Below are 12,959 nucleotides of genomic sequence, written 5' to 3'. Positions count from 1 at the left end.
GCTCCAAGTGTGTCTGGAGCACATGGACACACATTTCAGGTGAGCTCCCACTGATAGTAAAAGGGTTTTAAAATCATGGGGATTTAGGGTTAAAAGGAAAGATAAGCTTAGTAGGCCCTAGAAAAATAAACACCCTAAGCACATGAAGAACTTGTACTGGCTAGAACTGCACCTGTGTAGCTAGTACATGATAAATTATATTATTGTTAGATGTGAGGATTGTTTAGTAATTAAATATAATTACTGTTTAATCATAAGAATAATCAAGAGAAGCTGTGGTCAGGGACCTAAGAAAGATCATGAGAAACTCATGTCAATATATACAATAGAACAGTATAAGTTTAATAGTTAATATGTAAGTTATATAACAATAGAATAAAAAATACGTTCAGCTCAAAAGCCATGTTGGAGTCAGATTTGAGTTTGTACCCCTGACTCCCAGAGCTCTTAATATAAGCACCTGCATGGAATCATAACCTGTGATTATGTGTGTTCTGGAACTTTAACACCACCATTTCAGGAGCTCCCACCAGACTGGCTCTGAGAGCCCTTCCACAAGCAGAGGAGCCCTCCAGGGATCTGCAGAGGCCACAGTTCCACCAGAGCTCCCTTTTCTCGAAGCAAAGTGTTGGAAAAGTGCTTGACAGGCTCTGACTTCAAGACTCTGTGATTTGGGGAAGCTCAGTCCCTCTACTCATAACTTCTCCTTCAGAGAGAATATGCCTTTCAGGAACTATTTTTAAATGTCTTTTAATTTTTAAATGCTTTAGTTCCTTCCCTGCAAATCCATCTCTCTGCTTTTGTGCACCATCTAGTAATGTGCTTCCACACAGCCATTTCTGAGTGTGCAATATCAACATCTGTGCTAAAAACAAAGAGAAATTTTTCCCTGAAGCAAAATTTTGCTCTGTATTATTGTTACTTTTTTTCCCTATTTAATGATTTGCTTGTCATGGGGCCTCTTCAGCCTCTTATTTTCAGGAAATGAAGATTCTCTGCCTCTCACTCCTTGTCAAAGACACCCTGGCAGGAGAAAGCATCGTCACCCTTGTCCCATCTCCTAAAAGCATTTTACTTAGTGCTCAGTAAAACTGTGCTGCAGTAAAGCACCTCACTGAACTGGGTGTCTGATATGCAGCAGGTTGGCAGAATTAATTTATTGGTGTTGGTACAGCCTTTTGAACTTCTCTTGTTACATAGGTGTCAATAATGATAATAAAAATAAAACCATTCTTTTATTATTATTTTTATTATTATTATGACTTTCCATCATAGCCAATGATGAACATTCCCCTATGCAGATATTTAAGCTATCCAGTGGGAGATGCTTTGTTCTTAATTTTGATTATTTTAAGAAGTCCTTTAGCACATCAAATAATCACCCTAGGCAAGGATTTATAGGAAGGTCTTGAGAGCTGTCAGAGTGATGTTTTTCCAGCAGTAAAAACTCAACCTCCTCTTTGATTTTCATTTCTATTTTGTCCTGGGTGTAGCTGCAGCAAGTGTTCGGTCACAGCCATCAGGATGGAGGAGATGTGTTGTCAGTTGTTTTATTTTTGATCCCATTTGAATGTGTCAGTCAACTGCCTCGAATCAAAGAAAGTGAGAAGGAGCTTTTAACAGTTGTGATTGAAAACTTCAGACTTACCTTTTTTGTCTTATTTTTATAGATACTAAGTAAATGGTTGGCGGGTTCTTGTGAATCATAACATTTCTAAATATATCAAAGAGGCTTTTTGCCAAGCTGCTGGAGAAGGTGGTGTCTGCTCCTATTGACTCCTTTCTCCCCTTCAGATTACTTTTGCATCTAATAATCATAATGCAAAAAATCAAGGACTCTCAACTAGGCTGGCTAAGGCTGTGATTAATGAAGGTGTGATGCAAGCTACTGTACAGCCATTAGAAACCAGTTAGCTAATTAGTGTAATCACAGAGGTGGAAATAATTAAGAGACCATAAAATAGAGGTAACCTAATAACAATGTTTTTCTCTGACCCAGAACTGGCGAGAAAAGGATGCTTTGTTAGGTTAGGAACAGAGAGGACTGAAGATGGAATGTTCTGTGAGTAATCACTGTCAGGGAGGTCTCAGAGCACAGACAAGTAGAACACAGATTTTACTCCAACATAATCCAGATTGCAGCAGAATCCCCTGGCAATGGTGCTTCACACCTCTGCATCCCTCTCCCATCTTATGCACTGCCACAATTCAGTGACAGACAATCAAGACACCATGAGGCAGGAGCTGGCTGCCTTGCTCTTTCTTACTTTGTTCCCTTTCTTCTTCCCCAGGTTATTAGCAAATATAATATTCAAACTAACTTCACCTTGCAGTGCCAGGTTTGATTTCAGGAAAAAGAGAAATCAGTGTCCTAAGGTGTTTAAGAAGAAAATCCTGTTAGAGAATTCCCTATATTTATAGATGTCCTAGTGTATTTATGTATTTTATTCACTATAGCTTCACAGGACTCTACAGAGTTTTTCTGGGCAGAGAATGGTGCAGTGATCTATAAGGGTGGCAGTCACTTCCAGAGCTGCTCCCAGGAGATGGGAGCCAACCAGATGTTTCATCCCTTCAGCCCTCACTTGCTGCTTTTGTACCCAGCACACTGGATCCTGAACAACCCCAAAATGTGCCTCAGCACTCTCCATGAAGGATTGTGCAGGTCCATGAGAGGTGGGCTGGATCTCACCCTTGGGGATTAGAAGTGACCTATGCATGGCTGCTGGATGTAACAGGCAATAAAAATTCCTAACCCATAATTTTCCATCTGGAACGGGTCACCACTATGCCCATCTCCATTGGTTCTTAGCATTTCTGCCACGGTTTGTGTGTGCTTCGTTTGACCTGGGTCTAATGAGCAGAGAAGAGGAACGGAGCCGCAGACACACAATCAAGGCTCAGCCGCCGAGGCTGATGAGTCTGCCGAGACTGCTAAGTGGGTCTTCATTAGCTATTCACATGCGAAGAGCAACCCTTATTTATTCTTCTTTCCTAGGTGAATCTATTTTTGAATATCTTTTGTAGTGATCTTGTCTGGGGAGGGTGGCGGGGAGATGGGATGGAGGGCACCACTACTGCCAGTTAACTGGATTGTTGTCCTGGAAAAACAGGCTGTGACACCAAGCTGGCAGCAAGCTGCAAAGAGGAAATAATGTGATGCCACTTGCAGAAGGAAGGAATCATTTTCCCCAGTGACATCTCTGGTGGGAGGCAGAACTTTATCTTCTCTTTGCAGCTCAAATGAAGCATCACAGCAGTAGCATTAACTGTGCTTCCACGTTTCCAGTTTGTCTTTTCAGTAACTTTTTTTTCCACGTTTCCAGTTTGTCTTCCACGTTTCCAGTTTGTCTTTTCATTAACTTTTCTTTTCTTTTTTTTTTTTTGCTGTAGCAGGGAACACACTTTCCAGGGAGGGTTTGTGGGTGAGTCACTGGAGCTGCAAGCCCAGGATGTCCCAGGTGGGTCCCCAGGCTGTGGCACATGTGGCGCTGCCGCAGCCAAATGGATGAGCCTGGTGGCCTGCGGTGAAGAAGGGAAAACTGATTTATGTCTGCCAGCCTGGTGGAGAGGGGATTTTGGAGCAGCAGGTCACGGTGAGCCTTGCTCCAGGTGTGCTTTCATCCCGCCAGCTCGGACATGTGGATCACGTCCTGGGACATCCTCGCAGACGGGGCAGTGCTTGACCTCCGGCAGCACCAGTGGTTTTTGTTTCACATGAACAAGCCACTTTTCCACACTGGGCACTTAAACGCTCTCCTTTAAGCTTCTCCTCGGGCTGGCCGGGCCGGTGGGGTGCGGACCCTCCCGCCCTCACCTGCCTGTGGCGAAGGCTGCCCTCTCCCGACGCGCCGGGATCCGAGGGATGCGGCGGCTGAGCCGGGCCAGCATCCCCTGCCAGAGCCCCCCGCTGCACCGTGCTCAGCCCAGCACACACCAGCACGGCCTCAGCACCCCCGAGCTGCCCGGCCCCATCACCGCCCGTCTCTGATGTGGATCCAACCTGCACCGCGCTCCGGCATCGCGGGGATGCTGCTTGAGGAGCCTGCTGCTGATTTCCTTTTTACCCGACCCATCCCAGCCCTTCCAAATCTACCCAGTGCCTTCTTCCTTTTCGTTTCGTTTTTATAATCTGGTAGTGTAGGTGTGAATACCGTACTCCTCTGAGTTATTTTTTCCCAGCCGAGTCTGTTTGTGCTGCAGACTGTGTGGGTGACACCCCCGGGAAAGCCACGTTTAGCAGTGCACTGCTCCAGGAAAATGTTTTTATATGAACAGAGATGTGAGACAAACTCTTACACCTCTGGGGCTGGCAAACAGCTGATCCATGAGAGATGACTTTTTTTTCCCCCCTTGTGATTTTGACCTTATTTGCTAAAAGTGAAATATCATCCAGCCTTCCAGGAAATGCCACAAATCTTCTATCTGACATGAGAACATAAATCTTTGGTAAGGGTTCATCCATTCTGCATCTCAAGCCTCTGGAATCGAGTTGTGGACACTGGAGTAGGAATCTCAGCCTCCTGAATCCAGGGCTGCTGAACCTCAGCCCCTGCACCTCCCCAGCTTGGAGAAAAACATCCCCATGGGGTTGGCCCTTACTGACCTGGTTCTGCACCAGTTCCTCTTGGAAAAAGTGGGGGGGATTTGCCTGAATCACCTTGAATCTCTTAATTTTTTGTGGGAGACATGAAACCCTTCCCCTCCAGCTCTGTGTGTCTGGCAGAAATGAAGCACAGCTTTACAGCCCAGAGTAACCCACCTTCCCATGCTTCAGCCTCCCCATGTCACCTCCCAGGAGAGGCTGTTGCACTGCAGAGGTTTCAGGCTCTGCACCCCACGCTCAGCAGGACAGCCCCAGCTCACACCTCTGAAAGCACATTTCCTGACAGGTTGCCTGTGGGTCCCTGACCTTGCCTTTGTGCACCAGCCTTTGTGGGTTGTGCTTTTTGGGGACCACAAAGTCCTTTCTGAGAAGGCAGTGGAGCAGCCATGGGGCTCACATGTGGTTATTCGAAGATAACAGGTTATTTGTGGGAAGACGTGGCTGCAAAATTTTCCAACTCCCATCCTCCACGAGTGGTTTAGGAGGTGTTTTTTGCTCAAGAAATTTGTGCTTTTATCTTTGGTCCCCTTGGGCTGTATCTCTCAGTGTGCAAATCTCTGCTTCATGGCTCTTTCCCAGAGTAGGGGCACCCTAAACCTCACTGGGTCCAGAGAAGGACTCAGAGCCACCTTTGCATTTTGCTGCGTGTCCCTCTGGGTCAGTTCAGTGACATTCCCAACCCTCAGCGTGCTGGGGATTATGGCTTTAACTGAGCCTGCAATGATCCCTTCCAAAGGCTCCAAACAGCAAAAGTTATTTTATTTTTTATTGCCTGGACCACTTTTCCTTGTTTTACCACTAGATGGGAGAGTGAGACTGGGCTAACGGAGCTGCTCCCCTCCTTATCCCGGTAGGAATTCTGAGAGGAGAACTGAGAGATGCCTGAAGGTCACCCCACAAATCCTCCCACAATCGGGGAGCTCCCACTATGGCTACTTATTGTTTAACCCCACAAGTGCACTGTTAGGGGCACTAAGGCTTGCCTGGTGCTTTCCCAAAATACCAGGAACCCCATGGATCCCACTCTGCCCTCATGGAAGGGGCATTCACATACACAAAAGACTGGATGTATTCTTGGGTTCCTGGTATTTGGGGAAACACTTCATATTTTTTCCCCAAATCCACCTGTCCTAGAGCAAAGGGAGATAGGGGAAGCACTTGCAATTCACTCCTCTCATCCGTACCCCAAATTCTGCCTCCCAGGAATCCAGGAGACCCCAAAAATTGTTTGGAGAAGTTAAAAAGTCACAGAATTATAGAATGGTTAGGGCTGGAAGTGACTTTTGGAGTCACTAGTCACTAGTCCAACACCCAAGACGTAAATATAAAAAAAGCAGCATTTTCTCCTCTTTTCTTTCTACAGGATTTTCTTTCTCTTATAGGACTCTTGTGTAAGGATCTTCCCAGTGATACCATCTTCCTGCAGAAAATAAAACTGGGCTGTTGCAATGATTTCATGTGCAGGAGGAGAATTCATGCCTTGGTCTGACACAGCTCACCTCGGGAGCTGCTGTGGGTGAGAGAGGGGCAGCCCCTGCTTCATTAATGTCTTAGTAAATTAACTGCAGCACTTCCCAGCTCCTGAGACTTCCCAAGGTTTTGCTGAAACTGGGCTTATTTAGGAATTATATAGCTGCAGAAGCAGTTTCTCAACCCAATCAGATTGTCCAGTTGGGCTATTTTTATTATTGTTAGGTTTGGGGCTTTAAAAAGGAACATCTTGCTTCCTGGGATTTCACAGATTTTGCAAGAAACCTCACAGCAGACAAATTTTCCAACTGCCTGTGTGACTAAATCAGAAGATGCAATCCCTGTAAAGTGGAAATTATCTTTTTGGAGGGTTTTGCCCTCCACCCAACCTTCTTAAATTGCAAGTTCTTTTGAGAAGTGACTCATTTTATTTGTTTAATGCCTGGCACAGTTGGGCAATGAGATGAAATAATTCTAATAACTTCCCTAATTGCAGTACCCTTGTTGCCTCTGTTGGGGTCTCCTGGCTTTGCTGCCACAGGAAATATCTGACATTATCCTGCTAGACAGAAATAACAGCTTCTTTAGAAGACAAACTCTGGCTTTTTACTGGATCTATCTACTCTTATTTTCCATAAGCAACAGCCACCCCACCCTGGATGTGCAACGAAGCCACTGAGTCACCATGAAGGAGTGACCAGCTCATTCACCTCCTAGGGGAAAACCAAAAATCCCCTCCAAAGAAAAGAAGAGATAACTTCCTTCAGTTGATAATTAGAAGTGGGAAAAAAAAAAAAAAAAAAAAAAAAAAAAAAAAGACATTCCAGACTTGGATTTTTAAAATCAGGCAGAACTAGTGTGATCAAGATGTTATCTGAGATAGTGACAGAATTAGCCTCATGATTTCTTCTCCATGTTTACAGGGATAATATTTTTCCAAAGTTCAAAGTCTTCCTCTGCAGGAAGCATGTGATTTGCAGTCACACCATACTTTGGTGCTATGAACAATTAAAAAAATCAATTTCTGGAGCGATATTTTCTATGTTTATAATCTCTGAACTAATTACAGGACTGGAAAATCAATAGCTATCTGGAAATCTTTCCAATATGGCAAACTAAGCATGCTAGAGATCATGCTGGAATATATTCTTCCCAAACACTGCTGCTCCTGACCATGTCTCAGATCCCAGGTGATATCACTGTCAATAAACCTCTGTACCTCATTGCACTGCAGCAGCAGCATTTACCAAAATCTGCAGGGGGCATTGGGCTGAGAAAATTGCTGTGAGCTGGAGCAATGCTTGTGCCAGCATTTTAAGCCAATGACAAAAAAAAAAAAAAAAAAAAAATTGAAAGACTGAGTTAGTTCAACAGGAAACTAAAAAACTATTATGAAATAAAGTTATTAAAAATCCATGCCTTAGTTATAATGTTGTTTTTTCATCAGGATTTATTAAAATAAAAAGCAGAACCTTTGGTGACTGCAACCACCTCCTTCTCTTGTTTCCTAGCAAGAGTTCAATGGGCAGTTTGATGGTGATTACACTTCAGAAACACACGTAAAGAGGAAGGGTGTTGCTCTGATGAACAGACATCCTCGTGCTGTACAAACACACGGTGTTGACCATGGCAAATGAGCTGGAACCAGAGCTCAAACCCTTGTGCTGGGGCTCTCCACCACTTCCCACACACTGCAGGCACTGCCAGGATCCTCTCCAAGATGCTGCCACCTCCCTGGTGCCCTGTGAGAGCTCAGTGTCTCTTCCTCGCTGTGCTGGAGCTTGTGCTGCTGCTAAATGCTGCTGCTAAATGCTAAATATTCCCCCTGGACACAGTGCCAACAGCACAGTGAGGGGATAAGAGGCACAGACGTGGGTGCAGGGCATTTTCCCCACATTCCCATTTGCATTCCTGCTTGGTACAAGAGTGTGATGAATTCTGAGCTGTCACAATGCCACAAAGTATTTGCTCTGATTTTATAAGTTTTTTCTGTCATTATTCTTCATAGCTTTTTCCCTCTAGTGAAGTGAACAGAGGAAAAAGCAGGACTAGGGCACATCTCTGCCCACACTGCCTCCCCAGGCTGGGGGGATTCCCACAGTTCCCCAAGGGGGGGATCCTCATCCTGGATTCCCACAGCTCCCCAAGGGGGGGATCCTCATCCTGGATTCCCACAGCTCCCCGAGGGGGGGATCCTCATCCTGGAGTGAAGCTTTGTGTTAGCAGCCCATGGAGGTAAGGTGCAGCAGATGCCTTGTCCCGGCCCTCACCTCAGGAGACAAGCCATGATTTATAGTCCCTCCTAAATAAGAACTTGGGAGGTTGGTTATGCTCAAAGAATTTAAATTTTGGTGTGGAACACAACACATGCAATGATCTGGATTGTAAATATTGTTACTATTAATTTCTGTTTGCACTTCTGTAGCACTCCCACGTGCAGCTGAGGAGCTCCTGTGCACATTGGGACAGAGGAAGGAGCCCTTGAGCTGCTGACAGCCTGCCCAGAACAGAGGACCCTGACCTGAGAGGGGCCAGGGGTGTTGATGGCAACAGCACCCAGAACACACCAGCGGCGTGGCTTTGCTAATCTGGGCTGCTTCCTGCCAAAAAGCAACAGCTACAAAAGCACTGTGTTCATCATCACCACAGTGAAAATCTTCCTTTTAACTGCTCAGGCTGAGATGTCCTTGGGGGGGATGCAGGGCTGCTGGGCCATGCTCTGCTCAGACTCTGCAGGGACAGACCTGCAGCTGCTGCACTCGGCTTCAGCGTGTGTTCCCTTCAGATGATGGTGTCTTTGGGCTCTGCTATCATTCTGGAAATTTTAATGTCATGTTTCCTTCCAGTAAAACTCAGCTGGAGTGCAAGAACTCACTTCTGTTTCTCTCTTAGGAAAGGAAGGCTGCGGTGTCTGCACATCACCTAAGGGGAAGGATCTGAGGAAAAAGAGCTCAGACCCTTCAGAAATCTTTCAAAGAGAAGACCCAGCTCTCCTTTATCTCTTTTAAAATTAACACATCATACTTTGCACATGTTGAGCAACAAAGTTCCTGATATAGCTTCCAAAAACTCCCAGGCCCAGTGGGGTAGTGCCATTATTTTATAAAGAGGGTGAGAGCAGGACACTCACTCCCCTGGCCAGTGACAGCCAGCACCTCAGGGACACCCTGAATTAGAGGTTTCCACAGAGATTATGGGGTCTAACAACGACCAAAGCATGTGTCACCCGTGAATTTGTATAATTCTTCCTTAAACACAGTTACACTTTTGGCTCTGTGATGCCTCGTCCACCAGTTGCTGTTGTTTAATCAACAGCTACTACAAACATCCTACCTCACCCTTTCATTTACAGGAACCTTTGCTCTTGTAAGAATGAAGGAAACTCACAGATCTGAGCAGGACAGATTCTGATGTTTCAGTATGCAAAGACAACAGGGTAACACAGAGGCTGGTGAAATCCCAGGGGGGATTTTCAGAACTCCTACTCTCACTGCAATCCAGCACCAGCAGTCTTGAAAAATCACATCTTTATTTGTTATTTATTATATGTTTCCTATGAATAAATTTCTGTCTCAAATTACGTTTATAATAAAACACTAAAAATTCTGCGTTTGGAAAAAAAAAAAAAATCCAGATCTGTTCTTCCTTCCTGAAGATTCACTGCTTGTTCTGCAACAGGAGATGTGAATTATAGAAGTATTAATAACAGCAGTATCAGGAAATGATCATTCAGGCACCAGAAACCCATATGAGACATTATGGCTTTAAATAAATTGTTCATTGCTATGTTAATCTAATCTTGTAAATACGTGCACACTTAACTATATTGAAAATGTAAATGCTCCCAGACCTGGACTTCACATGATGAATAAACAGCTCTCCTTTTTTGCCTTGTCAGCTCTGTTGGTCTCAGAAAAACAAGATTTGATGGTCATTGAAAAAGTTGATGCCTGCACGGATTTAGCCAAAAGATTGTCACAATCACCTCAGAATCCATGTGGCTCACAGGACTGAACTTGAAGAAACCTCTTTTAACATCTGCTCATGACAGAGCAATTCCAGCTCCAGGAGTGCCTCCAGCCAGTGACTTCCCTTCCGTGGCCCTGAATTTGCATTCATTAAACCCAGAGTTTTAATGATTTATGGAGATTTATAAAAAATGGCAGTGCAGAGCTGCTGACACTCCCAAAGCTTCTGACAGGAGTATAACACATCATAAATCCATCCTGGTGTGAAATATTGAATGAAAACTGGTGCAGGCATATCTGCAAGTGTTAACATGACCCATAAAATCAGGGATTCAGACTAACTAAAATCATCAGCATGCCCCAAACCCAAGGAGATAACAAAGATAATAACAACAGTATAATAATTACAATGTTAGTAATAACACTACTAATAGAGTTACCGGTCTCCTTGTAGTTGTTTATTATTGTCACTGCCCTGATAATTCTCAGCTCCAAGGATGGAGAGAGGCAGATAGGCCCCATGCTTTGAGAAACAACCTCTGTGCTTTGGGAAACAAATTCCAGCTTCCCCTATCCCTCAGAAGAGCTACCAAGATCTTTGGGATAAGCCTTTGGGAAGGCTCTGGAGGAGCTTTTTGCCACTCACACAGCAAGGTGTGCATTGGCTCCTGCTGAGCCCCAGGGTTTGGGAAACTGCAGTTTAAACAAACATGCCCCTGGGACAGAATCTTTTTTATTTACAAGTGAATCAACAGAGATGGCAAGGCTGATTTGCAGTGCCTGACTAGCATCTCTTGAAGATTTTAGTACTAGACCTCTGTCCTGCCTTGCCACACCTCCCCCCTTGGTTACCTTATCACAGTTGTTATTAGCTCATGCAAATCCACAGCACAAGTTCCTTATCTTTACATCTTCCTCACACAAGAGCTAACCTACTTCAAGATGCTGAACAAAAAAAAAAAAAAATTGCTAAAAACTAAGTAAAAATATTACTTTGCACCTCTGAGGACAACTTCAGCCAAGGCAGAATAGATCAAAATACATGTGGAGAAGTGAGCTGAGCTGAGCTGAGCTGAGCTGAGCTGAGCTGAGCTGAGGAGCAGGATGCATCCCCCTGCAGCCAGAGCCAATGATTCACTCAGCTCTGCACCCTGGAACAGGAAATGTGGGGCCATTCCCCAGCTCGAATGGCCAGGATGCACTGCTTCACCGTTGCACTTTTTGTCCTTTGACGCTGTTTATTTAGAATAAAAACGGTTTGAAACAGGGCCTTATTCATCAGTGATGCACAGCACCAGCTAGAACAATACCCCAGCTTTGTTGTGCAGGAAATATTTGTATATAATAAAGCAATATCAGTTTGTCTACATGGAGCAAAGGTTTCCTAGTTTTCCTGGCCACAGCCTGTTGTAACAACTGGCTCTCCCACACTTAATTTTACTTTAAAGGCAGATTCAGCAGCTCCCAATTCAACCAAACCCCACAAGGACCTCATCTACCTCCAGCTCCAAGGGAAGCAAGAACAGCACAAAGAGGCAGCATCTTCCAGCTCCATCTTGGAGCCACAGAGGATGAGGAGGAGGCAGTGATATGAACAGCACATCATAACAGAGTAAGATGGGCTTTGATGAGCTGCTGGGTCTGCTTCTGCCTCAGCCTCTGCCCCAGCTCTTGGCTCCTTGCTGTCCTTGGGCACTGCTGCTCCTGCACTGCACACAGGGGATGGCAGGGCTGGGCATGGCAGCTGGATGGCAGATACCTGCCCACGGCTTTGCCCTCCTCTCTGCCTCATGCAGTGTTAGCTGGGCTTTTCCATTACCCATGTTCTCCTGTGCACTCCGGGAAATGGAGTGCTGATTGCACTTCAGGAGCTAAGCAAGCAGGGCCTGAATTATTTATCTGTGAGCCTGCAGAACCAAGCCAAATCCCCAAGTGATGTGGAACAGCTCTTGGAAGAAATGCAAAAAGGGATGAAAAGGCTGCATGGGTGGGCATGTGGAGCTGCATGGTCAGAGCCTCACACGTGCACGTCACATCTGCTGGGACTCTTCCTGCCCAGGTGGTTTATGTACTGGAGGGTGTGGAGTGCTCAGGCGTGAGTTCTGATCAAGAGACTCTTCTGTGAAAATGCTCAAGAGCCACCTCTGTGCCTCAAACCAACCACGGTGATGACGAGTCCCCAAAAAAGCAAAGAAAAGCTCCCAAACACAAATGCTAATGCAAATACAGGGGATTTAGGGTGTCCTACAGCTTTCCTGCTCAGCTCCCTCAATTCCAGAGGAGCTGTGAGTCCTCTGCAATCATTAGCTCAGTCGTATCCAGCCTACCAGGAGGTTATTGTGCCACGCAGATAGTGCCGCGATAGCCGTGTTTGTGTCCCGGCTTCAGTAATGCCCCTGCACCTGCTCCTCCACTTCCCCTTCCACACCAGCTCAGCTCCAGCAACAGCTGGAGCAAAGAGCAAACTCCTGTCGTTGCTCTCTGCCACCACAGATGCAGATGCAGCTCCTCCAGCACGGTTTCCCCCTCGGTTCGGGGCAGGGATGCATCCCAGAATTTCTCCAAGAGCCTGCCAGGGGTGCAGGGAGGCTGGGATAGCCCCGGGCGAGGGTGGGCAGCCTGAGCCTGGGGGCTGCGAGGCTGCAGGTGCGCGGGGGGCCGGGAATAGGCAGGGCTTGATGCGATGCCGAATCCCTGCTCTCTCCTCACCCCCTTCTTGTCGCTCCCCCATCCCTCTCCTCCTTCTCTTGCCCCAGACACAGAACCCTCTCCTCGCCCTTCCTCCTCTGCTGCCATCCCCATCCCTCTGCCCGCATCCCTCCCGTCCCTCCCTTCGCCCGCATCCTCTGCCTTTCCCCGCTTTCACTTCGGCCTCAGTTTCCCCGCGATTGGCCCGGCGGGCGGCGGCGGCCCCG

The sequence above is a fragment of the Lonchura striata genome, chromosome 20, assembly GCF_050655825.1.
Source record: "Lonchura striata isolate lonStrDom1 chromosome 20, ASM5065582v1, whole genome shotgun sequence".
NCBI lineage: Eukaryota > Metazoa > Chordata > Aves > Passeriformes > Estrildidae > Lonchura > Lonchura striata.
The sequence above is the reverse complement of the archived record's forward strand: the minus strand, read 5'-3'. Positions refer to the sequence as shown.